The sequence below is a fragment of the Fistularia commersonii genome, chromosome 3 (genome assembly GCF_037954325.1).
Source record: "Fistularia commersonii isolate RoL2024-O1a breed Wild chromosome 3, RoL_Fcom_v1.0, whole genome shotgun sequence".
Classification (NCBI taxonomy): Eukaryota; Metazoa; Chordata; class Actinopteri; order Syngnathiformes; family Fistulariidae; genus Fistularia; species Fistularia commersonii.
In genome coordinates, this window is record NC_141286.1 from 18,407,370 (window position 1) to 18,435,311 (window position 27,942).

The 27,942-nt window shown below is 38.5% G+C and overlaps 1 protein-coding gene and 1 long non-coding RNA gene across 3 annotated transcripts in view; one reads left to right on the forward strand and one right to left on the reverse strand.

Moving 5' to 3' along the window:
* Positions 1–25,931, reverse strand: LOC147235764 (uncharacterized). 2 transcript variants are annotated; one of them, XR_015105932.1, is made up of 4 exons: positions 25,799–25,931; positions 1,672–1,804; positions 984–1,101; positions 1–413 (listed from the first exon to the last, which is right to left on the reverse strand). It is a non-coding gene; the product is annotated as an uncharacterized LOC147235764 (long non-coding RNA). The 2 variants fall into 2 exon arrangements; XR_015105931.1 differs by lacking the exon at positions 1–413 and having other exon boundaries at positions 775–1,101.
* mpped2a (metallophosphoesterase domain containing 2a) overlaps positions 25,470–27,942 on the forward strand; it is a 71,448-nt gene continuing 68,975 nt past the window's right edge. Inside the window, exon 1 of the mRNA XM_086143977.1 lies at positions 25,470–25,943. The gene's annotated coding sequence lies outside the window, so the exon portion shown is untranslated. The remainder of the gene's footprint in view (positions 25,944–27,942) is intronic.

A 27,942-nucleotide genomic window follows, 5' to 3' on the forward strand; every position in this document is an offset into this window, starting at 1 on the left:
TTTAAGGTGAGCATTTTTGCAAAACATTTTTGTAAAGAACTTTTCCTCTTAACATGTAACAAGTTTTTGTAACATTGAATCCTGCTCTTTCATTTTTGTGGTTGAACTTAATGTATGAGTACAGTTATGCAAGGTGACTTGAATTTTAGTTTCAATTTTGAATTTATTTTAAATACAAGACCTACTGCCAGATGGCCATTAAATTTATGGTGGTGAATTAATTGTCAGGGTTACTCACATACACTCAGAGGAAACTGTGACATACGGTGAGGGAAGTTAAAAGGGGTATGGAGAGTGTAACTCTATTTTAAGGCTGATTGAGAACATATGATACCGGCTAGGTCTTGGCTCCGCTTGTAAAAGAGGTGAGATGCTGTTTAACAGTTGGGCTCTTTCAGCAATGAGGTCACCATCTGAGGACAGAGCCGAGGGGAGTTCAGTTGACAGAACCTTACAGGACCACTTGGCCACAGGAAGAAAAAAGGAAATGAATGCTAACCTCATCTGAAATTATATTTCAGATAATGTATTATAGTGGCTTCACGCTGTAATAATCAACTGTCAGAAATTGAAAACAAAATGAGCAATACAATTTATACTAGACTTCTCTTAATAACTGCATTTAAGTTTAGTTTGTTAATTTTGAAATATCTGAATATCTTCAACCAAAGATCCAGTGAATTCTTATTAGTGTTTTCAGTGGACATGAAGTGCCTTTCTGCTTTGTCCACTAGAGGGAAAAGATATCAAGCTCTCAAAATATTTAGTGTAGGGCTCTTGGAGAGTTCTTCTGACAATGTGACTTCTGACTTTATCACAAGTGACAAAAACCACTGCGAAAACACAGATTTGTATTTTTTTCTTTAAAGCATAATTAACAATACATAAATAACAGTACATGGATATCGCAAATCTCAATTTTACACAAAAGACAGAAATGTTAGCATTTGGATACGAAACACTGGTCTGCATTTACTAATCACCTGTTTCACTGCAGGTCAAAGGTCATTGAAAGAGTGACGACCACTTCAATAGTTCACCCTTTACAACACACGTGACATGTCCCAGTGAAGTCATCTGATCCACTGCTGGCCCGTGGACCTGTTCAGTGTTTAAAAGCTCTAATTAGTCATTGACCTCATCCCCTCCCACAACACCCCTTTGACCCAACATCCCCTTTGACCTCTGTGACCCCAGTGATGAGGTCACATGTCTGTTGACTTAGGCAATCCTTTTCTTTTTCATTATTTGCTTTTCTGTGATTACAGGACTTAAACGGGACAACAAGTGTCCGCTGAATATCAACCACAGCCCGAGACAGTAAATCACAGTATATAATTACTGTTCTTTGGAAATGCATAAGCAATAAAAATGATTTAGCAACAGTAAGTCATTGAAGGAACTTTTGGCAGTTACCACTTGAAGATTAGTACTGCTCAATGGTATTGGTAGTGTAAAGATAGCAGTCAAATATAAATCAAGCAAGTCCAAGTTTGTTCAAGTTGCAAAGAAAGTTGCAGATCTGTGAAATTCACTTGACAAAACTTTCAAATTTCCAGGTATTGGGATTTGGAAAAGACTGCATAGCTTTAAAGTTTGATATTGTAATATACATAAACATTATCGCATAAGCCAAACAAAACAAAAAGTCATTAGGTCATTAGAAAGTACCTTTATTTTTCTAGAAGCTTTCGTCCATGGCTCAGCAGTTCTGCCATACTCAATGCTGATTTGTAGAAGATGCTTAAGTTCATCTCTTTATTTTGTTGGCATTATCTGGCAGGACTGGCCTGTTTTAGAAACCCTGGGGGAAAAAAAAATAAAATATGGATTCATTAATCATTATGTTTATTTATTCGTTAATTTATTCATGTCTTCATTCACCAAGATGTGTCTTCAAAGCAACAGAAATACGTATTTTCTGTTTTATTTGGATGGTGATGATGTTTGTTTATTTAATGGATTTCTCCCGATTAAACGTTAAATAGCCATTGTCACAGCGGTCTAATGGGCACACATTTGTTATTAGTCTCAACACACAGCAAGAAAGATCCAAGACAAGTGGATTTTTGAGTGAATTCTGCATCTCTTCCCCATGCCAGAATAACAGGCAGAGATAATGAGTAATTGAGATAATGAATGAATAATTGTTGTCAAATCAGGAGCTAACATAGAAAACATAAAATCTCCACATTCTGCAGGTTGGATAATAGCCAGTATCAAAACCCATATCACACCAGAGGATGAATAACAGAAATTGACTTAGACTCCCTTGATGCGGCAAAGAGAGTGATTATGATAATTATGAATCTAAACATCTATGATTTCATGGTCAGTTCATATTTGCAACTGAAATTAAGGGTAGAGCGTATATACCATATCCTGGTGTTGAATTTATCTCTCAGGAGTATCTTCATTTGTTTTTTGTGCACAGTAGCCTCTAAAATAAGCAATTACAACAATGCAGTTATGATAGAGAACCTGATTGAAATAAGGTGATATATATATATTTATATACATATATATACATTTTTTTTTTTTTTAGTTTTCTTAAGATGTAAGCCATAATCAGAAATATTAAAATAATAAAAGGCCTGCAATATTCCAGTTGATTTGTAATTAATCCAGAATGTATGACATTTTTGTTTTTGTAATTGCATTACAATAGATAAAGAACTTTATCACAATATTCTAATTTTCTGAGACAGCCCTGTATATATATATATATATATATATATATATATATATATATATAGTAACAAAACAGAAAATAAGAGCATTGTCTCCTTTGTAGGTTTTCAACTAAGTCAGAAACAATTTCACTTCCAAGGTCAATTGTGTGAGTCACACTAATTGTATTTCAAATGTTTCATTGCAAACCTTTTCCCTCTCAGAATAATGTACCAAGTTCTTAACATGGCATATTTTAAGAATCATTATGCTCATACAGGCTATATTTTTATACTGCACTATTGCTACAAGAAAACTTTCTGTTTGGTTTTTCTGTCTTTTTTTTTCTTTTTTGAGTGAAAACGAGAAGTTACTTTGAAAGGCTAACAGACTAACACTGACAAAGGTGCTACTGTGCCCCCTCTGTACCCCATCAGACAGAAAGATGATAGCCTGGGACTAGATGAGGGGAGATGGGAAAATGAAGTATTCCTCTGCACCTTGAGATTATAGGCCAAGACAAAAGAAATGTTTGATGAGACCAGCTTACTCTAATTGTAAAAAGAAATTCTGTTCTGCGGCGATGGAAATGGAATGTAAAAGCATGAGAGACAGAGTTTAAAAATACATCTATTCTTAGTCTTCATCATGTTTGAAATAACAAGACAGTAATTTAACATTGTTTTTGAAATTTTGAGAAGATAAAACAGTAATTTAGTAATTTAGTATCCAAGCCCCTCTTTAGTGATTTCTTATTAAGCCATGCTATTGGCTCCTGTAGCTAAAATAAATACACCTGTAGCTTGGAAAATGGCATCTATCAGAAGTTTTGAAACTTGGATTTGGGGCAGGCAAACTGATAATGTACCTCAATTGTGTACATGTGTGAAAACTGCTCCCCTTTGACAATCTTTGCATAGGTATAATTCACTATGGTGCAAAACCAATGATAATATATAATAACAAACGTGTTCCCTCAGTGATGTGGTCAATAACATGAAAACTACATTTGTGTTTTTGGAATATTTCACATATGGTTTAAAATATTTTTTATGACAACAAATTCAACATAATTTCATGAAGAGGTTGAGATTCTGATGATGTTGTAAAATGGTAATGAACTGTGTCCACTGGCAAATTATCTGCTGAATGGAGACATACCAGCCAAGCCTCAAAGATCCACTGGCACCTCATACCTGAAGATACATTATATGGTTATCTGAAACGATGGCCAAATAATGAAAAGGCAGATAGGATTAAATGTTCTGTCCACACTGAGCATTTCCCAGGAGGAAATGGAATTGATGTCTAGGGATGTTTGGGTTCATGTGTCCAGCAATGCTACCACCTTGACCCTGAATAATATGGTTTTCATACTGATGATTGTTTACCTGATAATGATAGATCAGTAATTGGTTTCTGTTAAAGTCTCAAATATTCAGAGATAGTATTCCTTCAAATATAGAGTGCATCAACCAGATGGTCTCCATAATAATGACGCAATATTATATCACACTATGTGACATTACAAGATGTCAATTTTCCACTTTTCTCTTTCAGAAAGTCCATGTCTGCACAAGACTCAAATTCCTCCACATAAAATGAATCATAAAGGTTTATCCCTAAACTATGTATTTTATAGATTCAGCTGCTCACCAGCGGTCCATACTGACTGATGATGTTTGTGTTAGATATGAAGGGATCGCTGGTGAGAAACCCCACAGTTCAATGATTGTGAATGCATAATTACGCCGTGAAAACTACCTTGAATTGCTTCCCGACAGACACACTGGTCCCCAACCAAGACTGTCCGCTGTGACCTGAAGCCTTAATAGAACATTTGGGAACCACAAACTGTGTGCTGTGCTGTGTGTGTGTGTGTGTGTGTGTGTGTGTGTGTGTGTGTGTGTGTGTGTGTGTGTGTTGGGGGTGCTGAGTTACACAGTCAGGGTCACCTCTGTAGCCCCTTGTGAACACCCCTTACAATACGCCACCTTGAGGTAACAATGACTCCATTGTTCATCTAGACAATACTGTCTGAAGGACGGGGTTAAAGGGGCAGATGGGAGAGGGGGGTTAATGGAGCAAGGGGGACAGCAGGGGGCTCTGCACCTGGTAACACTGTATAGATGGGAGGTGGACGTGCATGGGGGGGTGGTCACAGTTCATCAGTCATCAATGCCGTCTGACTGGCGGCAAACATGCAGCACCAATGTTGGGCGGGACCTGAGGCAGGACGTTTCTCATGTGATCCAGGAACCAGTAGATCTGGGGTTACATTTTGAGAAATCAAGCTAGATTCAAGGAATTCAGGATTTACAATCCCCTCCAGAGCCTGCATTATCAAATCCATGTCCTGGTGCTATGACAAAACCTTGAGGAATATGGAATTTCTACCTTCCATACTAAGTGTGTTGGAATGCATACCAAAATGGGGCTCTTTCTTGACATTTGTAAAACAACCCCTAAATCATTTTCCATTGTGGCTCATTCCATATTTGTATTTATGATTACATAAGAAAGACATCACATATGTCCATTTGTACTTCCTGAGCTATTCAAACCTCAACAGCCAGCAGCATATATCATCATTAGGTACAATAATACTGGGACTGGTACACACAAGAAAAATGATTTATTTAAAGTTGTTGCAATTTAAGATTCAGTAAGAACTAAAGATGATTGGTTTGGCATAGTAAGTTATGTCAACTTACATACAACACCAGCACATAAGTACATGTTAAGGATACATCGAGGTTTATTGTGGACACAACAGTTGACACAGACAGCAAATAATACCTGTGTTTGTTGTTGCTTTGCATATTGAAATTTGGCAGCATGAGTTAGCATTTTTATTTAAACGTTTTTCTGTTGAACGAGGGAACATCCAGCTTTGATTGTGTCAAACAAGGTCACCTGTTGATCGATATCACTAATCGGGCTCTGCTTATATTGGATTCTTGGAGCTAATATCATTATTTGAGAATAATATCATCCAGAATAGATAACATGGCTGATATTTCAGCACAATTTAGTATTTCCAGATGCAATTTTTACCGCAATAAATTAATAAAAATATAAATCTCATGTTGTATGAATGAAATTTTGAAGCAAAATGACTTAATATTAAGTTCAGTTGCTGCCAGAATGTAAAATTTTAAAATCCGGCATTGGGTGTCATTGGATGGTGCACTCAAATCCTCCATCTACGCAACACTCAGTATGTAAATATATGGGCATCTAGCTGGGCTCCTGCTGAGAATGTAGAGAATGTACTGTACATGCCACTAGCCGACACCATCTTTTCTGTCAAAAATTAACCTGCAAAGTTTTCATATCAGCCAACCAAAGTGCTGATATTGTCATACCATACCTAAATAGGATAAAATTGATTTTTTTTTCTCTTACCTAAAACAATAAATATACAAGATTTTGAATATGATTTCTAAACCATGACTTTGTAACTGTAGTTTTTAATGCACGTGAACTATTCAGTAAATGTAGCCTGAGATTTATACAAGTAAGTACCCATACAATACTGACATCTGCCGTAATCATCCGTCCATTAAATGCTTTACAAATGCATGACTGAGCTTGTGTGAATCACCCCAACGTGCACAAGGCCTTCAATTGATGGTGTGATGCATTCTTAAATGCGTAAAACATGCAAACCTATTGTACTTGAGTCACAAACCCATACACAACACACAAACATGCACACAGAGCAATTCAAGGCCACAAAACCAATCCCAGCACTGTTTGGAATAATGGGGCTATTTTTCTCTGACACAGTGGTGGTCTTTATGAATAGTGTATAAACGTGGCCACGCGTTGTATCCTTGGGCACAGGGGGGTGACTGCCATCGCAGGTGGGAAGAACTCAAAACTCATTTCTACCTTTTATCATTATCAATAAAGAACTTCTACTTATAGAGACATAGAGTGCTGTACATTGGCAACACAGACACACATGCACGCACACATAAAATCATTTTATTTATTTATATTTTGCAGCATTTGCTTGACATGGGAGTGCTTAAAAGCTCTGTCTAAACATATAGCCAAGGCCAACAGTGAGTGCAGTTGTCCTGAATGGAGTTCCACTCTGCTGCAAGTGAAGCAGTAGTATTATCTGCAATACTTATCTCCAGGCAGGGAAAAAGCCTTTTTGCATTTTCTTGCATTCTCTTTAAAATAGCAACAATGGCAGAACGTGTCCTGAATGTATCCCCTAAGTTTAATTTTCAGAAAAATGCACAAATTCCACATATATTTTGTGGTTTGTGTGTTGACAGTGCCACAAGAAGATGTATGGTGGCGAATGTGAGGATTAATGCAGGTCCCAGGGTCTCTTCCTGTTGCTCCCTATTCCTTCGGCCTCTTGGCAGTGTTAAAAAAACTTTGTTGTACACTGCAGTATAAATCATTTACAGGCTTTGCATAAATTTGTGTAATCTCATTTGTGGGGGCTGGGTTCCCTATCTGATTCAGTGGACATCAGGGAGGAAGAGTTCTCGTTGACGGTGCATACTAAACATACATGTTGTACATGGGAGAAAACCTGCACACAGTATATTGTTTCTTACATACACCATGTGACTTTTTTAATCCCAATCCACTTCTTCATCTTCTTCTTCTTCTTCTTCTTCTTCTTCTTCTTCTTCTTCTTCTTCTTCTTCTTCTTCTTCTTTTGGCTTTTTCGTTCAGGGATCGGCACAGCAAATCAACCTTCTCCATCTAACCCAACTCTCTGTATCCTCCTCTCTCACACCAACTACCTTCATATCCTCTCTCACTATGTCCATAAATCTTCTCTTTGGTCTTCCTCCAGACCTCCTGCCTGGCAGCTCCAATTCCAGCCTCCGTCAACCAGTATATTCACTATCCCTCCATCTCAGTCTTGCTTCTCTGACTTTCTTTCCAAAACATCTAATATGTGCGGTTCCTCTGATAGACTCATTCATGATCCTATCCATCCTAGTCTCTCCCAAAGAGAACCATAGCAACTTAATCTCTGCAACCTCTAGCTCTGTTTCTTCTGCTCTCAGTCTAGTTTCCATTACTCTTTCCCATAACTTCATTGTATGGCTCATCAACTTTATCCGTCTATAGTTGCCGGAATTCTGCATATCCCCCATTATTCTTAAAAATGGGAACCATCACACTTCGTCTCCATTCCTCAGGCATCTTCTCACTGTCTAAGATCCCGTTGAATGATCTAGTCAGAAATTTTACTGCTGCCTCTCCTAGACATTTCCACACCTCCACAGGTATATCGTCAGGAACAACTTTCTTTCCACTCTTCATCCTCTTCAATGCCTTCCTCACTTCACTTTTACTAATTTGTGCTATTTTGTGGTCTACAATAGTCACCTTTTCTACCCTTGCCTCTCTTTCATTTTCCACATTTATCAGCTCTTTCCTTCTTTCATCCATCTTCCATCTCTCCAAGTTGTCTTCCATCTTTCCAAGTACTCTTTCCATCGTCCCATCACTCTTCTAGCATCTGTCAATGCATTTCCCTCTCTATCCTTCATCACCCGGACTTGCTGTAAATCCTTTCCATCTCTATCTCTCTGTTTCGCCAACCAATGTATAGATCATTCTCTCCCTCCTTATTGTCCAACCGAGCATACAAGTCATCGTACGCCCTTTGTTTTGCCTTGGCCACCTCTATCTTTACCTTATGCTGTATCTCCCTGTACTCCTGTCTGTTCTCCTCAGTCCTCTCAGTATCCCACTTCTTCTTTGCTAACCACTTAATCCCAATCCACTCCAGTACATCACATAGTCTAATTCCAGAATGTCCATATTATACATATTTTTTTTACCAAATTGTTGCAAAATGCAAAAGTAAGCCAGTGCTGTAAAGGTTAATGTATTTAAAATGATTATGTATAGGGAATTAAGAATATAATATTGTAACAGAATTCATAAGAAAATAAATGTGCTTAATTATTTTTTAGCAAAGATTCTAAATTGCACCACATTTGAATTGGTGAAGCCCATTCTGGCGCAAATAACCCAAATTTAATTGGACAACCATGAAATAACTAAACAAATGAACAAATAAATAAATAAACCGGTTTGTAAAGTGCGAGACAAGGAAACTTTGAATAAAGGGTTCTGTTGTTGTTTGCATTACATTTTGATGATTACTTACTGTAGCGAAATTGGGAGCAACCCAGTAAAGAATAAGTCAGCGAGACAATTTCAATCATCTCTAGTTTCTTAATGATGGGCTTAAGGCAAACTTTGGGAATGAAGATGGGCAACATTGTTATAAAGAGAAAATTATAGTGAAGGCACAACATTTGCTTTGTCTCACGTGTCATTCTTTCACCTAATCATACATTCAGTTTTTAATTGCAGACTATTATTCAATCCGAGAAGCGAGACTGTGAAGGTTCGGTCATGTACAGAGGAAGGATAGTGAATATATTGGTAGACGGATGCAGGAATTGGACATGCCAGGTAAGGGGTCTCGAGGAAGACCAAGGAGAAGATTTATGGACGTAGTGAGAGAGGATATGAAGGTAGTTGGTGTGAGAGAGGAGGATACAGAGAATAGGGTTAGATGGAGAAGTTTAATTATTTAATTATTGGCGACCCCTGAAGGGAAAAGCCGAAAGGAGAAGAAGATCAATCCTCTACAATGTCTTTTTGCATAAAAAGATCGAAATTAGTTTTATAATATACAATCGATGATGCCAAAAGTGCAATGATTTCTTGACAGGAAAACCATCAGAAAAGCATTTTCTTGAGAAACCATGAGTGCATTGTCTGATGCCTATATTACACAAAACCGTGGGTAACTGCCAGAACTACATGATCTTAGAAGGTGTTATCCTGGTGTGTGAAAAGGGGTGGGCAATTATTTTGGCTGGCAGGCCACATTTCTTATTAATTTTTATGCACGGGCCGACTAGGTATCATGTTAATTGAACAAAATGAAAATTGCAATTTAAATATTTACATTTTTTATTTCAACTTGAAAATCACTAACGATAATATAAATGTACTGACTTTATTTTGTATGTAATCATCCATGCAAAATTAAACAAAAGAAAAAAATAGGAGTTTCTAAATTCAATATTGATTGGAAATACTTATTATAATATTCAAAGAAAATAGTTTGACGGGCCAGCCCACGGGCCATAAAATGCCCAGGTCTGCATAAGATGATCTTCATATGCATGATACACTGTAAACATGTGATCACAATGGCATAAAAATATTTATCAATTCATCCAGTAAGCATATAATTGATCATATATACTTATATATTTCAATTCAGTCAAAATGAAAGCATAATTACTCTTGCTATGACAGTCTCTGCAGCATATTCAACATACTTTATTATGGAGCACAAATTAACCGTAGCCCCCTTGGTCATGTTGCCAATAAAGCCGGTGCTTTCTTTCTTCCTTTGAGTGGTTTGCAAGTCAGGTTTTTGGCATGGGAAAAAATCCATCTCAAATCGATCCACATACATTTTTTTTTTTAAATGGGCGGCTTATCCCAGTAAAACCACCATGGCTGCTATCACAATGTCCTTGCAATTTTCCATTACTCAGTGTCAATGGAGCATCTCCAGGATTTTTGTCTCCCAGTGACATCATCGTTACAGTCCGTCTCTCTGTCCTTCATGTTAATGATAGATTGGTTTAAATTAATGAATCATAAAATAACTGTCTTTTCCGCCAGACTACAATAAAAAAATACATATAATATCTCTGTTTTAAGGTGAGTCGCACTTACATAATCGAATAAAATTCCAGTCGCTTGTACAAAGTGGGAGCTGACTTCACTTGGAAAACACTCAGGATAGTCAGCCTTTTAGAGATGTCGAATAAATAACCTTTTTGGAACATCTTTCCTCCCAAACAGATATTTTGTAGATCATTCTATTCTCATATACAGTATATCACAGTGAGTTTGTGTTGGTTCTATGGAGCACGCACACAAGCACACACTCACTTGGTACATCGGCGAGGCTGCCGTAAGACAGTAAATCACTGGGAGGTGGAGTGCAGAGCTGAAAGCTCAGTGACAGAAGATAAAACATACAGCAGCAAGCAAACACACCTCCACTAGCCCTCCTTCTCACCCACAAAATATTCTGACGGTATTTAGTCTAATGAAAACTCCATTTATTCCACTGCGGTGACAGTTTCATTCACACATGAATCATTTCTGCAAACAAACATCTAAGGTCAGGAAAGTCAAGGAACACAGCACTGCGCGATTATCAGGAAGACATTTGCAAAGTCTCTGAGTCTGGGGTTTTCAACCCTTATCTGTTTTCGAATGGCCTTTTTAGTCAGTGCGCGGCAGCAAGGCTGCTCAATTGATGGAAAACAGCAAAATACTTTTTGTATTTTTTGCACAACAAACTAACACATAGTGCTTTTCATCAAGACTAAAGGCTCATGCCAAACCTCTCATGGTTTAACATTGCAGCACATTGTATCGGTGGTCTCTTTTCTATTAATAATATCTGTGTAAAATCACTCTTAATGACTAGCGTCATGCAGTTGCTGTAGATTCTGATCTTACTTCCAAATCTGGTCACTTCCTTTGTCTATGCGTAACATTGCAGAGAAATAAAGTGAATAAAATCGTGATAAATAGTTTCGAAGTTGGGACTTGATTGCATCAGAGGACATGCAATGCCAAGGCTTGTTTTTATGGATCAATCAACTAGTATTTCCCTGATCCCGTAGTTAAACAGATCAATAAACACACAGCTACTGATAGTGCTGGGACATTTCTGGCAGTCAGCAGAATAACAGAGGTTCCTGCTCAATATTCCCTCTGGAAACCGTGCAGGTGATTGTTGATGCGTGCATCACACTTGCTGGTGGTAAAATAAAGAAAAAAAAATGTAGCTTTTATCATACTAGGGCCAAAAGCCGTGAATGTAACAAGAGGATTTTGTGTAAAACAAAAAAAGAAAGAATAGTTCATTTTTTATTTGTGTTCAAGCTCATGCTGATCCCGGATAGAACAAGGCCTGAGCTTCAATACTTTTTTAAGTTCCTGCTTCTCTGCCTCAAAACAACAGTCACTCTTTTGTAGCAGGCAACCACTTTAAAAGGCAAACTCTGGTTTACACATTAAGCCAGTCAAGGACTGGAGGAAAGTGTAGATCTTTTATGATGTGTTTGCACTGACAGCTGTATGCTTAAAATGTTTATTTTCATTCCTAAATGCAGATCATAGATACCTAATGACAGAAACCCTTCAGTTTTCAAGCAAGTTTCTCAGAGTCGAAACCCTCGTTGTGCTGCGATTTTTCCTTTCTACTTTTTACATGACATATTTAGGGATACATTTGTAGAGGCAAACGCCATCTACAGTTAGCAGAATTATATAAGTTTAATGTTATAACTACATAGAAACATTTTGTGCTTTTAAAATTGGGACATTTGCAGTCAAGGTGGAATTTTTTCATAATTTTTCTTCGTTTAACAATTTGCATACGCTTATCTACTGTAAATTGCAGCATATACTGAGCTCTCTATCCCTCTCAGAAACTGTACTACAGCAGAGTTTAGAAAACTGGCAGATATTGAAATGAGTCACACATGACCAATAAAATGGATTTTGAAGCAGTTGTGAGACAAAATGAGAGCCACAGCATGAAGCCATGTCATCAGGGTTTTCAATCAGACTCACTTCCTCTCTCACCTGTGCAAGTTTAAGTGAAACACAAACGACACACACAGAATGTCGCAGTGAAGTCTGGCTCCATCCTCTCTCGCGTACAGACACAAGCGCACACACAAATCACTTGCCGGGATCATTTTGCACGTCCTCAGTGGGAAAGCCCATCAACTTTCACAGCAGGGGACAAAGCAATGAAACACATCCCACACTGATGTGTCTTGCTTACGCACATATACACCCAAAGGGAGAGGTAGACACACTCCCAAGCACACCGACACACATGTCACAGTTACATTTATTCTGAGATGTAGTGGGTTATCATCTACCATTGTGGCCACGCTCATGCACATCAGAAATGTAGTATCCGACAGGAGGCTAAGCACTGCACTCCTCTGAGAAGCAGACAGAGATAATATATGGAATGGTAGCTTTCCAGTTACAGTCACTCAGGTTCCCCTGATTACAAAACGGCCTTGGCTCAGTGATACATGTAAGGCAGAACTAAATACTCACAATTTTTTTTGCATGGAAGAAACATCGTTCATCAGATAATCAGCAGCCTCCCTGTTTCAGATCGGGTTAATGATGTAGAAGAATGTGAAGGTTAGTAGAAAATGCTTTTCTTTAGAAATCCCACTGGGATTTTTTTTTTCTTTCCCTTGAAAGAACTTACACAAATGGGAAAGAAATGTGACCTTCGTGATTAATACAGACATTTCCCACTTCAAAATATGGATATACTGTTGGCTATAAAACACCAAGTCAGCTTGGCTGTCACTTCCAGAGTGGCACAGAGTGGAATCACTTGTGCTCCTGATGCAAAATATTGTTGTCTCCCGCAGTATGTCTTCTCTACTTGTCTTTTTCTGGACTGTCACTCCAAATGTCCACTATGTCCCCAAAGCAGAGTGCACAGCCACATTAGAGAAAATGACAGGAAACATCTTTGTCAGTTTTGATGGAAATTGCACTATAAATCCTATTGTATGATGCATTAAGAAACAATGAAACAATTATATCTCAACAAGGCACTACAAACGCTAACAAAAGCCAAACACAAACTATAGCTCAGTAATAGTATTAACAACATGTGAAAATAAGTGTGCATTATTGCATCACATTTACCTGTTGGTCACCTTGATAAATATTTATGTCTTGTGATCCATCACTGTTTGGACTTTTTATTGTTTTTTTATGTGTAATGGAATTTTCATCAGTTCTGGATAACATCTTCAACCGCTGTGGTTATTGAACTTTTTCTTAATGTGTTGTGTTGTTTGCTGTGTCTTACTGATGTGTTTTGCTCTACGACTCAAAAAGCGTTTTATAAAATGCTGCGAGCCTGCTGTCAAATTGACAAAGATGTTTTGTCAATTTATCCACTGAGCTTTGGGCCACATTAAAAATCCTCAGTAAAAGGCAAAAAAAGCACCCTTATTTTTATGAATACATCATTATCATGAATAGATTTTCAAACACTTCTTAGACAGCAAAAGAACCATTTGCATGCCAGTGATGTCATTTTGATGTAAAAAGGATTTAAGGGCAGCTGAGGCAAACTGACAATCACCAGCTTCATCTGGACAACTCGCCCTCTATTTTATTCCCTTGCCTAACATTTTTGAATCGGAAGCTTCTTCGATTTTGAATAACTGTTTGCTCAAGGATGTATATAGAAGGCTGGTCTGTCGGTTCGAATGTGAAATAAAACTGTCCCAAAAATCACGACAGTGATATACGGTTATAATTTCACAGTTTACTGCTCTGGAGAATGCATTTCTAAAGGATCACGTCTCCTTTTTCAAACATTTATGCTGATTGTTTGAATCACCAGAGACATCTCTGCAATTAAACTCTTTTGTAGGTTTAGAAAAAAAACAGCATTTTTCTCTTAAACAGCAAAATAGATTTTCTCCTTAATCTGCCCCCTTTAGTCAGTATTTCACATTCTTGTCTTCTCCACCCAATGTCTCTCCCTTTCCCTTGTCTTGTTGGCTTCATTGTCTTCTATCTCATGTCTCTGTCCTCTTTCTGTCGCTCTGTTTTTTGAGTGTGTTGCAGTATCTCAAAGTCCATTCCTCATCAACTGGCCAGCTGACCTGCTGACATGCTTTCATGCTGTTGTTCTATTCCCCTTGACACAGCCAGTGTCAAACACACACATATTTAATCCCCAGCAGCGAACCGACTATATTTTAACTACTTAGTAAACAAAAAATGTCTAAATGTCTATTTCTAAAACAGACCCCTAATACTTAGGTGTGTTTGTAACAGTATGTGTGTGTATGCGATTATCTTGAATTGGTCCTTTCCCATCAGTGTCATGCAAATGTACATTGAAGTTTATAAGGACATGAACCATTTGTAACCAGATCAGAATAGTCCACCGGTTTTTCTTGTTGGGTCTTTGACAAGAAAAAGTTTTCTCCTGACAATGTTTTTAAGAATTCCAGCTCATGTCAACCAAAGAAGTGCCTATATATAGCATATTTGCTTGTCTGAGATCACCTACTTTATATAATTTGGAACAAAGTGTTTATACCAACACAAACAGCAAATCCATTAATAGTAATTAGCAAGTTGATATGACTGTCATGCATCTTCATGATATTGATCAGTTGTGGTACATCATTAATGACTTTTCTGTTGTTGCAAAGCAAGATAATGAAGTGGTTGATCAGTTTTGATGTTCAACTTGGAGACTAGGGTTTGATTTACCAACACGCACTTTGCCATTAACCAGTGTCTGCACGAAATATATCTCATAAATAAGGTAAGGACAAAAATGCATTTAATGAGTGCTTTTAATTAGAAAACAGAAAAAAACGGGAATTCTTTAACATAAAATAAAATAAAATAGAGGTAACGTAAAACGTAAATAAAATAAAATGTAAGGTAACGTAACGTAACATATCATAACATAACATAACAGTGACGTTTCTTCTGTTGCAAATTTCATTGCTCAGTCAAACTGAGAGAGATGGAAATCCTTTAAAATATGCAGTTCAGTTTTACAAAACATTTTACAAAATACATTGTTTTGTTAAGCAGAATTGATATTTAAAGAACCTGAAAGAGAAGCTTAGTTCCTACTTTTAATCGAGGATGACTCTATTCAAAATATGTTGCGATTGGGCTTTGGTTCAATGTCATTTTCCGTTTCAACTCTTACTGCAAAATGGGAAAGCCAGATTTTTTTTTTTGTCGCTGTGCTGTCATTGACTGGCAACTGCTGTGATGTGAGTGATGCTTAGAGGCAAGGTCGCAATAAAATAGATCATGTTTTCTAAAAAAAATCAAAAGTCACACACACATCCTAGCATACATGCGTGCACACACTCATACACAGACAGATGAATTAAAGTAAAATATAGATCTACAGCTTCAAGGATGCAGTAGCACAACTTTGTGAATCCCTTACAGTCAGGTCTAATCCTAATTTTCAGTAATTTGGTGATTAAGGAATGAAATGTAGCTGGACGAAAAAATAATCATACAGCAGCAATTTACCCCTGATTTATGTTATTTTAAAATGCTCTACTGGTGAAGTTGTACAAATGTTTGACAATTATGTGGTTGAATCGTTTGGACCCGTAGAAAATAACTTTACCTTTTTCTCTTGAAGATTTGATGCATTATTATCAGATATTACGTACACTTCAACTCACAAAAGGGTTTCCCAACAGTCAGTTTTAATATCGTATGAGACATGTCTTCTGATACTTAAGTTTAGTGAAATATAATTTTAGCATTAGACCAGAACCCATTCCCAGTTTATATTGTTCATTCTTAAATTAGTGAAATTTAAGTGAAAGGACGAATAAATTTAGAAAAAAAATGATATTATTGTTGAAATAATAAATCATTGCATATAATAAATTATATTAAATACATTTTTAGTGTGACAGATGTACAAATCTGTCCAGAATTGGAGAATTTTTTTCATCAACGGACAAACACTTCAGTTAACACAGGGTTGTTACAGCTAATCATAAATAAATAAGAAGTCATGCCATACATGACTTTGGTGTAACCAGGTGAAAGAACCGGTAATGATTTCAAATAGGTTCAATATAAGCTGTTAAAATCACCTGCCGGTCTGATGACCAGTGGGCTGCACGGGGAATCGTTTCTCTATAAAACCAATTTGGTAATTACTTTGCCTTCTGGACAATCAGGCGCATGATAAGAGGGGTTGAAAGCTAAAACAACATCCAGTGAATAATAGCGACAGGCCCTCATTTTAATCAAAATCAAAATCATATATGAGCTATATAATTTGATCTGTCGCACAAGCTTTTTTTTTTGTTGTTTTTTTATGAACCGTATACTGTCAAACTTATAGCAAATTATTATTAAATCATGACTTCAATTCTTACATTTAAAGATCAATAAAATTATTCATAAACTTGTACATTTTGCATTTTCAGAAGAATTCAGATTTCCGTAGGGTCAATACCATCACGACCTAGGTAACGGTGTTGTAGTAAAATATTGCTCAACACAAGAAGAATGAGTAAAGTTGCCGCAGTGAGAAAGCCAGCAGCGGATTAATTATGAGTGTAAGTGTTCAGGTCGTCACCACCAATGAGCTGAAGCCACTTTAACAGAGAAACTGAGGTCTGAGTGCAATCGAGTGTTGTCCTCCTCTGAACTTAGCTAATCGATTGATGTGATTTAATACACATTCATTGCTCATGGAAGCAAGCGTGGCTAGTGTTCTCCTAATTTATACAGTATTGATCGTTTCAAACACATTTGAACAGAGTAAGCAGAGGTGGACCAATTGCACTGAATGGCTGAAGGTAAATCTCCATATCTGAGAAAGGTGAAGTTATCGTTTTACTTTCCTGTCTAACATTGCTGAAGTTGAAAGACTAGAAAAAGCATGAGAGGAGAGAAAGCAGAGGAAAGAGGCTGATGCAAAGAGTCCTCTCTTGTGAGCCTTCATGTAGCCATTGGCATAGAAAGCGAGCCTGCATATTACTCAGTCTATCACAACACAGCAGGAGAATGGGAAGAGAATTAATACACTCGGCTTTCATGCTAGTTTGTGCTCTCTGCGCCTTTCTTCTCTCCGGCTCTTTCACTTTTCAGGCTTCACTGGACAAAAGCACTTTGTCTGTTAATGAAATTAACTTGTATGACTTTTCTCTTCTTTTTTTCACCTAGCCGATAGAAACCAGCCAGAGCAAATACAAAGAGCAAGTCATTGAATGTTGAGATTGTATTGAATTTTCTGTTATTCTTAAACACATTCCTGATGATGACAGGGTCTCCGTCTTCAGAACATGGTTGAGGCTCTCAGGCAAATATTTTTGTCAGGGTGCATCTCAATGACATAAACATTATCGAGCCCAGCGAACGTTCAGCTGCCGACTAACCGCCACCCATAAATCTGAATGATATTAACATTTAAAAATCCAAAATCCTGCATGTTCAGTTGATGGGCGAGGCATAAAGGACTCCATTTTATTTGGTGGACAGGAGAGACATCAGAACCGCAGAAAGACATAAATCAGTGCGGGTTGGCGTTGCTGCACCTTTGTGTCCAGCAGGTTATGCGGATATAACCCCCTGCCTCCGGAAAGTGCTCACACTCCTATTTCTCACTCCCATTAAATATGTGTTTCATTTCTGCCTTATTTGGATGGGGAGTCATTTTACCCTCTTTTATAGAAGGTCATAAAATATATACTGTTTTTTTAACACTCTGCATAACATTTACATTTTCTATTGTATAAATGTGATCGCAGTGACACCGAGCTGAATAAAACATTCATGGCAAAAGCCATTTCTTCAGTGACATTTGGTCCCATATCTATCATCAGCTTTCTATATGCAGTCAGGAGAACAAACGCTGGTCAAATGTTTAAATGTGGCCTCTGCACATAAAATTTAAACCCTGTTTTCACATTAACACCCGCCAGCTAGTAGATGGAAATGCTTTTTTTGTGCAGATAAGAGAAAAGTCAAATGGAAATTACTTGCAGGGCTGTTGTGGCAGTGCAGAGCGTGCTGATGGGCCTGGGAAATTGAAGCATGTCAGTAAAATTACAAAAACCCGGCTTGGGCTCAACTGGCAAACATGTAAATGTGACAGACCTCTCAGATGAGTCCATTATGGATTGTCCTAGGCACCCTTTTCTCATCAAAATCCCATCAGTGTATTAAAAGGTATAGCCTTGCCTCTGACAAATTAATTATTTCATTTTTTTCCTGTACTGATTGTAATCGCTGTTGAACTCAGCTATGGGCAGCAATTCAATTTAATCCAGAATTTTTCTTCATAAGAAAAATGTACAAAAAAAAGTGGAAATCACTTCATAAAAATGATATAGATACTTGCTTTTGCACTGGCTAAATTATTTGACAAAATGGTAAAGTAATCAACATGCCCCACATATTACTCAGAATATGATTCATAGATGTTTTGTTTTGGGCCAGTCTTCACTCTTCTATTTGTTAAATAAACATCCATGTCAAAGCCACATTTTCTAGATGCCATTTAATCGTGATTTTATAGTTTTATTCTGTATATATGTGCGATTGTAACAGGAAATGCTGAAGGATAAAATGTTTTGTGGCCATTTTGATAAAGCATTAAAGTCATGACATTTTTGATCATTCTAAACTAGTATAATCCTATACAGCTCAGCATATTGATTTCTAATTTTTTTTCATTCTTGCATGGGTTTCTTGCATGTCAATGTGCGCATGTAATAGGGGAAAAGTATTTTTCTGGTATTGCTAAAAATTGTTGTTACTCCTTTCAACTGTATATCGTTATCAGTGTTTTCCGTTTTCCCTCACTCTTCCTTGTCCATTCACTTAGTGCACCAAAACTAAGCTGTGGGTATAAGTTTGCTATAGGCTGACTATTCCGCTCCTTTTTGCTGTGCAACTTGCTTTCAAAGTCTCTCATTCTTTGAAACAACAACCTGTGAGCCACCTCTAAGCAATCCACACAACCACAAAACGGCAAAGTTAGACAAAAAAATAGTTTGGTAATAAAGAATATGGTGTTAAACAAGGACAGGTTTTACCCAAACATTTTTTGCAAGGTCATCATGACTGCATCCTCGATTGAGCTTGATGATTGTAAGTGGCCTATAGAATTGCATACAAGCCGGATATTTGAATATAAATGGGCTGAGCTGTCACAGTGCAAAATGTGGAATGATTTATTGAGATGTGAGACTTCCTGTTAAGTTATCTGGCAGCTTCCCTGGTTTTACTTCCTTTGTCAGTGCTTGTCTAGTTATGACTGCTTCTACCAAATCATATGAACTAAATGTAGAAAACAGGAGTGGCAGTCATGTGCAAACAGACTGAATAAGTCAACATATGCACATTGTCTTACTTTGCTGGTTTGTTAAATAAACATTAGTTCTTCTGTCTTACAACCATATGATTTGAGCACATGCCTCAAAAAAAAAAAAAATGGACAAAACCATTTTGCAAAACTTCTCTGTGCAGTTAAATGAGAAAGGCCATTAAAATACAAAAGCAAGATATACTTATCACAATAGTAAACAAGTGAATGTATAAACATTTACAAACAACTTTACAGAGGAGGGTCCTGGCCTCAACCTAATAATGGGTGTGCTATGATGATATACTGACGATATATTAACAGTGTTTAACGATAAATTCAACCAAAACCAATGCTGGATCTTGGAAATTACAGTTGCATTGCTTCCATTCTGACAAATAGCTTTTATCAAAAACAATAAAACAAGTATTGATTGGATGAATAAGTTATGTTATCAACCCACTCGGAGGAATGACGCTCCCAAATGAATGGCAAGGAATAGACAAAAATGGCTGTCGGCAGTTATTTTACGTACTAGTTCAATGGAGGTCGAAAAGCTACTGGATGGAAAAGGTGGCATTGGGTCAGTGGCACTGTCATAGCAGCAGTTTGGTGTCAGCTGAAGATCTCTGCAAAATCAGGATATACAGCCGAGGGGTCTGTCTGCATTTGGTGGTTGAACGGCAACTTCTCCAGGAGAGAGGGTACATTCTAAACATGAGCGCTGGCATTTAAGACTAAAATTTAACAGTGATGGGCAATTCACTCAGGGTGACGATTACAAGATTAGCCAATGATATCCTAACACGGGAGTTTGGTTGGAAGAGATAACGAAAAACTGAATGGCTTTTCAATGTTTTCCAGACATAGTCTTGGACTGAGATTTGGTTTTGTGTGTGATCTGAGCCAAACGTTTTCTACTGAGACTGCAAACAGATACAGTATGTTGCATTTTCAAGGTAATTATTTTTTTCCGTCTTCTGGAAGATATCTTTTCGTAAAGTAAGTTCTATTTTGCACCAGATGTAAAGCAGATATGGGTCTGTTTGATTTTTGCAGGGGTTTGCATGAATGATAGTTCTTGGCAGAGAAAGAATAAGGGTTGATCGCTGGTGTTGGTGTTGCAGTGACAGCAGCAGAACAGATACAACTGCAAGCCGGCAGGTGGAGAAGAGATGCAAAGGTTTACGGTAAATATAGACCCCAGCTCTGATTGCTTGTAGGTGTGCTGTGGGTGTCAGAGTGAAGCGCCTCACCATTGCTTGTGGTCTATGTGATTCAATCGGGTCAATTAGAATGCCAGACCTAATGCTCTTGGGGGAAGAGCAAAATTCACGAGTGTTTCAAGCACACATCAACAGAATATCGAGTTTCATTTTTTGTTGACAAGTCATCTGTCATTTGCTCTCATCGCCATCTAAGTCTTATTGTTCCTTATTCCAACTGCTGCGACAATCTAAAACTCCACTGAGGAATAATCAACACTCCTAAAATGTTCAAGAGCGATTACACAGCTTCTTACACAGATTTTTTAATGCATCCACAAAATCTGTTACTTATATCAAAATATCCTTCCAACTTCTTTTGCACTGCGCCTCAATATAAACAAATGACTTTTGATGCCTTGGATCAAGATGAAGACACAGTTTATAGCTGTTGATTGAATATAAGTGAGCCCTGAAGCAGAAATCTCTTGCACTTCCCCAGATTTCCTGAGTAGGATTCAAATGGCTGCTCAGGGGTTTCATGAAACAGGGCTTCTATGCCAGGAGATGACTATATTGTCCTGAGAGAGGGGTGTGCCTGGTTTGTTTCTGAAAGCTGTCTGTGTCCTCTGAGGATTCAACTGAGTTTGGAATCAGACACAACACAACAGATGAAGTTCCTCTTAAAACATGTATGGTTCAGAAGTCCAGGTGACCATGGTTTTGCTAGAGTGATTCAGTAGCCAAGTGCTGTAGAATGGATGAGATCCAGTGATAGAAGCGAGTGCAGATGAGCAGGCTGGTGAAGCGCTGGACTGTGATAATGCAAGTGAAAAAGATTGGATCCCGGCTACTGGTGGACAGGAACAGTCCGAGGCAGAAGATATGAATAGCTTAGTCAATGACAATTAGAATGGACCAACCAAGAGCAAACACCACAAATAGAACAAGCTACTGCTCAGTGTTAAAAGACTATTAAATGAATAGTGGAGGGAAGTCTGGGTTAATATGCTGCAGTTGTAATAGGCTTGACAAGAAGCAAGTGTACCAGAAGCACACACACGGACATAAACACATGTATGCAAAGGTAAAAAAAAAAAACTGGGAGGGTGAAAGGGAAAGCAACGAAAACAAGGGGAAAGCAATAGGGTCACCACAAAATGTCGTGACGGCAGAATGGTCATCCTACTTCTAAACCAGCAAATGTACAAGGCACAACATCATGTCACTGTCTGTATAAACATGCTTTCAATGGTTTGACTAAGAAAGTCAAATCATTGAATGTACAGGGTAATACAGGAGTAAATTAAACTTGGTATACAAATTCAATAGTGGCTATCTAATTAATTCTGCATCTAGTTGTTTTATAATCCATACACTGAATAAGGTTACTTAATGGTCACGTGCAAATCTAACAATGGAGAAATGGCCCATGCGGCACATTTTAAAAGTTTCCAAGAACACCAAATCAACAGCCAAAACAGAAGGCTAACATTCTCTCAGAATTTATATATCATTTAATGAATTGATAATTAACTATTAAAACCCTGAGGAGCAGTCTCTTGTTTTTACATGAATCCAAGTAGCAGGGCTTTCCCGGCTTGCAAACTATGCCGCCCGATTTCATGTTGTGTATAGGACTCCCACAGGTGCTCATTAGTATTGTTTACTTTTGGACCCAATGGGGCCATGTTGTCTTCTAATCATAGATTTTATAATACCTTCTACACTCTGGCACCATTTTCCCACACAACTATGATCTAATGAAGAAATATGTCAGGTAAACATTTGCACCGAGGTACTATATTGTATATCATTTTGTTATCCGAAAGTTCCCAGATGTGCAAATAAACAATAGAATAAAAAATGTGGCATTTAAGTACCCTAATGCTTTCCACAAGCTAGATTCATTAATACAAATAAATGTTTTTGGATATTTTTTTATTACTTAAATGTGTGCATCTAGCTTTAGTTTTCCCTGAATTTTCTCCAGTTTTCTCTGTGAAGTAGAGGGCCAGCAATACCCTCCACTTTCTCTTGAGTAATCCAGCGGCATTCTTTGGGCCGTGGAGATGCTTCGTACCGCTGAAGTGTTCATAGTCTGGGTACCTACCTACAACTAGGATGTACCTTTTCAGATGCCTAAACAACCTCAGCTGGGTCCGAATACCCTCCAACACCCAACAACTATACAAATGTGGTGGTGTGTGCTGAGCTGAAGGTGAAGGATCTAAAATATTGAAGAGATTTCATGGGATAAAATCAATAATCCTGCCTTCTGTATGATGTCATGTAGCTTTACAGCCTGGGGGAGGCCTATCACAGGCAAACAGCTATTTCCAAGGCCAACGGTGGACACACAGAGACAAATGTCGAAGGGAAAACTGTCAATGTAAGGATTTTTTTTCTGATATTGATGAAAGAGTAAGCAAGCAGAGTTATGAATACAGAATGGATGCCTCAGTACCGTTCTTTTAAAGTCTGTTTCATATTTGGACTGAAATAAGTATTTCAAGCTTGTTTTATACTTTTGTTTGAAGATGCAAAATAGGTAAAACGAATATTTTTTAAATGGATTACTACTGCAATTAACATAAGAAAATCGTAGTTCAAAAGCAGAGCTCAGCACAAAATTATGCTGATTAAAACAGATCTTTTGAATCTACAAAATAGTTGACATGATAGTAGTAAATAAACAACAATGACAAATATCTCAGTGACATCAGATCTCAGCTGGTATATGGAGTTGCATTTACTTCATGTTAATCTACGAACGAATAGGCAAAAGCAAAAGTCTGTTTTTTTTAATGGAGAGCGACGGAGGTAAATACAAGGTGGATGAGGCGTCTTCAAGCATGGCCACCCCTCTGCACCAAACTGTTTTAATTTGGGCCAGCTAATTGGTGTCAGAACTGGAGCTGAACTGTGCACATGAATAGTGTTTGAGCAAGTGACTGGGGCATTGAAACTACGAACTGTCCAACAGAAATCACTTTTGAAAACTAATGATGTTTTATAGTATGGTGATAAGATTTGGTTGGCTGTAGGCAAAAAAAAACACTTTGTTAGGTTTAAGTGAAAGGCCATGGAATGGGTAATCCAACTTCTCTCATGCGATGAAATTACAAAGCGTAAGAACAGACATTTGGTCAACGGGCTGGTAATGAAAAAGCCATTGTTCTCCAATTAGAAATCATTGTGCCATCAAAATACTGCTTTTTGTATAGTATGCGTCTATAAAATGTGATTTATTTACCAAGCTATTAAGCAGCGGTATTAACAGAAACATGATGGAAACCACATTGGCAAATACTTGAGAGAAAAATGCAGTTGTCAGTACTAACAGAAAAAAAAAGAAATTCTAAAAACATATGACTGGATTTTTGGATCGTGCTGCCTGTGTGTCACAGTCCTATGTGCCCTCATGCCCACACCTACAGTAGATGGCTGCAGTTATAAAACAGGCCAAAAAACAGACAAACAAAAATTATATTCCTAGTATACTCCGGGTTACTTAAAGATATTGCTCTCCACTCCAGACAAAGAACAACGAGAGTAAACTTTTCCAAGTTGATCTGAGAGATTTTTGTGAATGTGTTACAGAGATAATCACGTGCCTTAGAGGGAGAAGGAATTTTCTTTTTTGAATTACAGTATTAATGGCGACTAAATCTGTGTGTCGCATTTGATGTTCCTGTTGTACTATTCTTAGCTTTTTACAAAAATGAGTTGTTATCACTTTGGGTCATCACCAAAAAAATGATTTGGTTTTATAATTATTGTAAAACCATCATTTCCAAGTGATCATTCTAAAAGATAAAAGCTGTTCCACTGAAGAGTGGTGTTTTGACTGATTCAAGTTTGTAAAATCGGCATTACTAAAGGTCTTTACTCTTGAACAAAGGGTAAGCATTGGTTAGATTTATTTAGTTATTTTATGGGTAATAATTTTCCTTTCCAGATACTTGCTATCTGTGTCGTTGCAGATACATAGTCCAGTCTTTGTGGATTGTAATTTGAAATAGACTTTCAGTCCCCAACATGACTTTCAAAATAGTGTCCAGTGTAACATTTTTAGTAGTAATAATTAATAGTTTATCCTTTATTAATCCCTCATGGGGAAATTCTTTCTCTGCATTTAACCCATCATGGATGAACCATGGGCAGCTGGCTGCCGTACATCAGCGACAGGGAAGCAGTGTCTCGCTCAACAACACTTTTTAACCAGCAATATTCAGGTCCGAGGCCGATCGCAGTGCGTACCATGATCTTAGCTTCATTATATCAGAACATTTTGATTTTTTATTCTATCTATAAAACTAATTTCCTGGGGTTCCCGTGTGCGGGGTGCAAGTGGGATGCGGAATTGTGCAAAACATTAAATAAGCACACTGTTATTTGGGCTCCAAGACAGGCTTGGAGCTGCGTGCAAAATTGTCATGTTGATCGAAACCAATTGATTTTCAAAAGGGTCCCTTCTCTGAGCGGTTTCGTCACACAAACGTATTATTTTCAACCGTACGTGAATGCAACACGGGAGGTAGAGCGAGAAGCCCTCCTCCCCTCTCGGTGCTTCCTCCCTCCCTCCCTCCCGCGTTGCTCGACGCGTGTGCCCGCCGGTGAGGGGGCGCGCACGGGAGGTGGCGCGGGGTTGCGCTCGCTTCTGCTCTCTCTGCTCTCTGACCCCAGTGGCAGCTCCGACTCACTGCACTCCGGCTCCCCCTCCGTCAAAGCCAGCTCGCCCCCTCTCTCTCCCCCGTTGTCTATCGCAGTCTCTCGCCCTCCGCTCCGGCTCCCCCCCCACCCCACTCAACCCCTTCGCCCCCGCTGTCTTGTCTGGTTTCTTTCCACAGGAGCCAGCCGAGGTCCCCGCTGGGTCGAAGGTTCTGCCCTACCTGCCCGGACCGCCGCAACCCCCGGACGGCCGCGTACAAACCTGCCCGCTTCGCGGCTGCTTCATGGACCTCAGTCTCCCCACCGCTTCTGCCGCCGCCGCCGCCTTCGCCGCGTAGAGGGCGACCCCGACCCGACACTCTTCCTTCAACCAGATATAAAACGCACAAAAAAACCGCACGACAAAGGTACAGCGATCTTTCCGCTTGGCTTTGAAAACTGAAAAGGGAGGGAGAGGAGAGAGGGGGGACGGAGGAGGAGAGGAAAAAAAGAAATCTCTGTTACAAAGCCGTCGGTTCTTTTAGGGGTGGCTTGTCATTTACGAGGAAGAGCAAGAGGTTAGCGCGGCGGTGTCTTGACACCGACCACCTTTGGCCGGTTCTATTTTATTTATTATTCCGGGGCCAGAGTTCAGGACTGCGCGGACCTTTTTTTTGTACCAAGCGGCAGTGATACGCAGCATACAGCACCCATTGTGCATATGCATGGTGTCGGAGAGGGTCAGTTTATTCGCCTTTACCCTTTCTGCTCACCGGGTGATTTCTACTCGTTAAAGTTAGCTATATGTCGCGTTATCGGCGCCTACAATATCCAGCGATGAGCGCTGGCAAAACGTGTGTGCGGCAGCATCGTGGAAGACGAGCAGCTCGCTGAGAAGCCACGGTGTGCGTAACATTAAAAAACAAAACAAACAAACAAACAACAAAAACAAATACACTGCCGGAGCAGGTTTAGCACGCTAAGCTAGAGGGCTAGTTGCTGCTACTGTAGCCATAAGGTAGAGACAGACAGGCGAGCGAGGCGAGTTTCAGCAGCACCGCGGCGCACACACACACACTCACACACACACACGGATACACACACCGCCTGCAGACGGCGAAGAGACCGTGAAGCATGCTTCACAAAGCTCTCCGGCCTGCATTAGCAAGAAATAAAAATAAATAAATAAAGAGGGGGGTGGGAGGGTTAATGCCTAACAGCAGTTATACTTCTGTTGAGATGGAAGAGGTGAACTGCATATCCAGCATCTTCCGTTGTAGCAATATATATTATGTATATGGATTTTTTTGACGTTAAAGACAATACACTAAAGCACCTAGGACCTTTTTTTAGAGTTGGAATTATGTGATTTTTAAAAGTCTCCGGCGTAAGGATAAAGCGGCTCCACTCACTTCAAGATATGTTTAATTTGCAGGATTTAATGTCTGGCCAGCTTTAATCCTTTTGCCTTGAATTCATTGTACACATCAGAGGAAGTGTCATCCGGCTGACATAGAATAAGACAACCAGTGCTTTAAAAATATGAGTAAATCTTACTTAAATCGCAGGATTTGTTTGCTTTTTTTAACATTCACCGCCTGGTGGTCGTTTTTTTGCCGGGGGGGGGGCATTGCATCTGAGAATAAAACTATCAAATAAATGTCGGAGCTGTTCCATCTGAAGAGGTGACAGTCTTGTTAAATTGAGGGCACCCCCCTTTTTTCTTTCTTGTGCTCGTGGCTGCATCAGGAGGTCTGGTATAAAAAGCCTGTCAAGCCCACAGTGGCCACTTTACGATCAGTCAGGAAGGTCAGGCAACAGGGAGGCTCAGGGTCCGAGGAGACGTGGTGAGTGAGCTCTGCAGATGCAACACCACACTTGTTGTGCATCAGTATATCAGTGTTTTCTAGCAGAATTTAACAAGTCCGTGTGATTGTATGTGTGTAAACTGGGCTCTGATTTATTTTTTTTTGATTTACTAAGATACCCATTTAGTTTTCCATCTTTTCATGGTGTGTTTCTGAATTTGATTTTCAGTCCTGGTGAGCTTTACTTTTAATTTTTTCAGAATAGCCGTTTTCATTAATCTTTTCACATACATTTAAATTCTTGTTGCATTGAAAGGTTTTAGCTATATTTACAATACTGGGCAAATTATTTTTAAAGATTTTCTTTTGTTAAATTTCATCATGCTGGTTTGCTTTAATTTGCAGCAGAGATGCTGTTGTAGAAACATTTATTTTCACTTCTTCAGTCCATTTTTGGAAACACTACAAACTACGTTCTAAATATTCTCTTTAACTGTGGAAATTTGTTTGAAAAGATAAAAAAAGGTATTTTTTTCAATTTGAATTTTATTAAGAATGGTTTGATGAGCGGCTTTGATAATTAATTGCAAAAATCATATTTGTTTAACAGCAAAAGTAA